Raw genomic sequence first — 4,050 nt, 5'->3', positions numbered from 1 at the left:
TGTGAGAGTGAAGAATGGAAATCATGAAATGGAGAGAAAAGAGAAGAGATAGTAAGAGAAGAGAGAGATAACAAGAGTCACAAAAAGGAGACGACAAAAGAGAAGAGACAGTAAGAGAAGAGAGAGATAGTAAGAGTCGCAAAATCAAGAGAAAGTAAGAGAAGAGTATAATAGAGTGATAAATCTACATCAAATTAGAATGGAAATGTTGAATACAATGGCATGCTAATCAGTCCCTACACATAGCCTAAGGTGTCAATGAGGGCATCGAATCAAGTTTATGGTTATGGCAACACTAATGTGGAAGAAGGATGAAGGTAGAGTGTTTTGAACTTGAAAATAAAATGTGATCTATCACAAGTTGGAAAGGGGGCTAAATATAGCCAAGTTGGGGCTAAAATTGACTGACTTTTCCTAGTAGGATAAAAACTACCAGCCATTGAAAAAGAAATGTAAAAGGGTTGTGCTAGTGTGAACACATCCTAGATACACTAGCAAGGAAATGCACACAAATAGAATGGGCTGAAATAGTCAAAGCTCCTCTGTCTCCATCAAACTTAATGGAGTTCACAACTAGGAGATAATATACTAACAAAATACAAGCTAATAATAGGGCTAGAGCCTCCTCTAAATTCTAAGCAAAGCTTCCAACATCATTGAGAGGTCGTTTGTTTTTCAACCTTGACCAACTAGTTATTTATCTATATACTTGACCCCCATTAGCTCATTGTTCTGTGCAAGGTTCCCAATGATGGAGAAAAAGGGATGTGTTGCTATAGAAAATAACATATGGATGATTGGACAACCTTGAGAAATGTACCTTTGTACTTTGAAAGGTTTTAAAGGCCTTCCATTGATTGCCAATTGTGCTTGAGATTTTTCTACAAGCACATATGCAAGGTTAGTAATTTTCTCATGAAATCCCATTTTAAGCATTAGCTATCTGATGTATCCCCAACACACACAATCAAATTCAGCATCTTGTTAAAGAAATATCACTCTTTGATTTGAGGCTTTGGCTCATTACATATGCCAATATAGCATTTAGCGCATTGTACAAAATAGAATGGCACTTAATGAAGTCATATTGATGGCTATCTATTGTTCTTTGGATGATGATGCTCAATCTATTGGTCATGGCTTTTGGGAAGACTATAAATAACACTCATGAGTGCAATTGGCTTTCGATGGAAGATTTTCAAACACTATTTTTATATTGGGATCAAACTAGTTACACTCTTGATCCTAGAGGGGGGAATATGGCTTAAGTACTCTAATAATTGATGAGTTTGTCTACTTGAGGGCCCAATCCCAAAAAGGAAAAAGGCATTCCAAAGTCATACCATTAGCTCTAGGTGATTTTTTCCTACCAATTTTCTTAAATGCCAAGAGCAACCCCTCTTGATCAAAAGGTTTAACTAGAGTTTAATTTTCTCTCTTATTGTTAACTCTCTCCACTTGATTTGAGATTGAGTCAATTGCCCCCAATCAAGATCTCCTTCATCTTTATAGAGGTCCTCAAAAAAGTGTGACTTGCCCTCTAATCAATGATCCATTGCCAATCCTCTTGTTCCAAGATCACTAAGACTTTCTTTGATCTTTCTCATCTTAGTGCTTTTGATAAAACCGACCGGTGCATATTTTAAATCTAGGACCAATCTTTTGTTGAAGAGAATGGATATTTTCTCTAGTATTTTAACTTATGCTACATGAGTGACTAGTTGGGGGCGATTTGAATACAAATATGCAAGGGTTTCCACCACTTTTTGTAGGGAATTCTACCCCAAAAAGGGTGGGCAATACTAGATGTGTATCCTCAATGAGACTTGCCAAGAGTTTAATGAGAGTGTAAAATTGTATGTTCTTAAATACAACTATTCTCTTGCCTCGTATTGCCAAACTATAGTTTTTCTTGATCAGGTTTGACTTTACAATCCAATTTCACTTGAGAGTATTGATGTAATGAGCAGCGATCACGGGAACATGGCATGGGAACATACTAGTCACACTGATGGTATATAATGTGTAAGAGGGTATTTTGAGGCATCACAAAATTATCAAGAATCTCTCTTTTCACCTTCACAAGCTTTCATGGCTTCTTCTTCTTATTCTTCTTCTTCTTCTTCTTCTTCTTCTTCTTCTTCTTCTTCCTCCTCCCTTTCCTCTCTTTCTCTCTCTTCTCCCTTCTCCCGCAGTCCTTCTCTCTCTTCTCTCCCTTAGTTAGGACAGTTAGGTCTCTTTCATTACAAGTGGTATCATAGCTTTGTCCTTGATCCTTTTCTTTTCCCATAGATTTAGGGTTCTCACAGTTTTCCCACAGTTAGAAAACCTCAGTTACATCTCTCTCACAAGTACACAGGAGTACCCAGGCAGGCTGTCAGCCCTCTTGAAGACTATGGCAGCCTTTCTTGGAGCTTTCCCAAGAACCATGGACACATCTGGAGGCGGGCAGACAAATTTGACAGGTCGTCACTAATTTTCATGTAAGTTTCTTGAGGGTTTTGGGAAAAAGGAGTGTAGCAGAGTTAGAGAAGACCAAAAACTCAGTTACTTTTTCAAGAGGACCTTCTCTCTCCTCCTTCCTTCAAACTACCATGGAACCTTCAGCCCCAAGAACCTCAGAGATCTTGCTCCCTCCTCTTCCTCAGCAGGAATGACTTGTCCCAGAGCTTCCCCCTCACCTTGCTCAACATCTAGAGCAGCCTTGAGCCCTGCTTGTCTTGTCTGGAGCCTCCAAGGAGCAGCCCGAAAAATGCGGCGCATTTTGCGCCGAGCTTTTTGGCTCACTCCTCCTACTCCAACTCAGTCCCAGCCCTCCTTGCTTCATCCCTTAGCCTTGGCACACCCCTGGGCAAGCTTGAGCACAGGTATTGACCCCCCCTCATCAGTTCTTGACAATACCTCAAACCCTACTGTGGGCAGCAGCCATGAAACCTTCAACCCAACTTAGGGCACACTAAATCCCCTTCAATTTTCTCACCCCGGCAGCCTTTGGAGTAGCCACAAGCTTCAACAAGTGAAGATATTCGACATTGAAAGCCCCCATACAACCACGGGCAGCAAGAAGATGGGCAACCACAAAGCTCTTGAAGAAGGTAGCCAATAACTCTTTCCCAGGCTTGAACAAGGTATGTCAATCAGTTCTTCCTCTCTCGTTTACATCCAATTGTTGAGCTCAGCCACTTGATGAGAGAGATGGAAGAAATTCTTGGGTTGAGAGTGCCAATGGGATTCCCATCCTCAGCCCACACCCTGGGAATGCATGCATAGCTGGATAATCTTTCAATTTCTTTCCCATTGCTCAAGATTTTACTCTAATCCTTAATCGTACTCTTGTTTGATTCCGATTGATTAAAAAATTTTGTAAGAAGGGTAAGTCATGCAATCAGTGAGTCACTGAATTGCAGAGGTAACTCCCCATCCCATTTCCTTATTGATCATGCATATCATGAAAGGCCCAATCCTCAATTTGTAAATGCATATCATGCTCGTTGCTTAATAATAAATGTCTGCCATGTATATTCTGGGTGAGGAAAAGCCCGATGCTAGGCAAGGTGGCAAGACAAAAGAGGAGTAACCCCCCCTTGCCATCAAAGACCCTGAAGGGGTGCACAACTCGGCCCGAGGGGGACTTTGCCCACCTCCCCGATGATCCAGAGCCCACAAATTCTTGCAGGTGCAGGTACACTTGATGGAATAGCCTGAGCCCTGATCATTTGAGTCTACAGCCCTCTACATGCATTGGTAATGTCATGTGTCACTTGGAAATGTATGGTGGATGCATGCAAGAAGGACAGGGTATGCAGTCGTGGAAATGGTCTCAGCAATAAAACTACAGATGCAAATGATGTATGGCTCTATGTGGCATTGAGAACCACTATTGAGGCCCTAGATGTCTTGTAATAAGCACCTCACCATTGGGATAAGGTATGCTCCTTGAGGGAGTCCTTGGCAGGGTATTGCAGACAGCCAGTACCACACAGTCAGCTCGCAAAAGTCGATTACAGCAAAGCCTTCTTGTGTGACTGAGCACAAGCCCTATAGCTCCAT

The sequence above is a fragment of the Lygodium microphyllum genome, chromosome 5, assembly GCF_053477565.2.
Source record: "Lygodium microphyllum isolate KBCC chromosome 5, Lygodium_microphyllum_v1.1.10, whole genome shotgun sequence".
Taxonomy (NCBI): domain Eukaryota; kingdom Viridiplantae; phylum Streptophyta; class Polypodiopsida; order Schizaeales; family Lygodiaceae; genus Lygodium; species Lygodium microphyllum.
The sequence above is the reverse complement of the archived record's forward strand: the minus strand, read 5'-3'. Positions refer to the sequence as shown.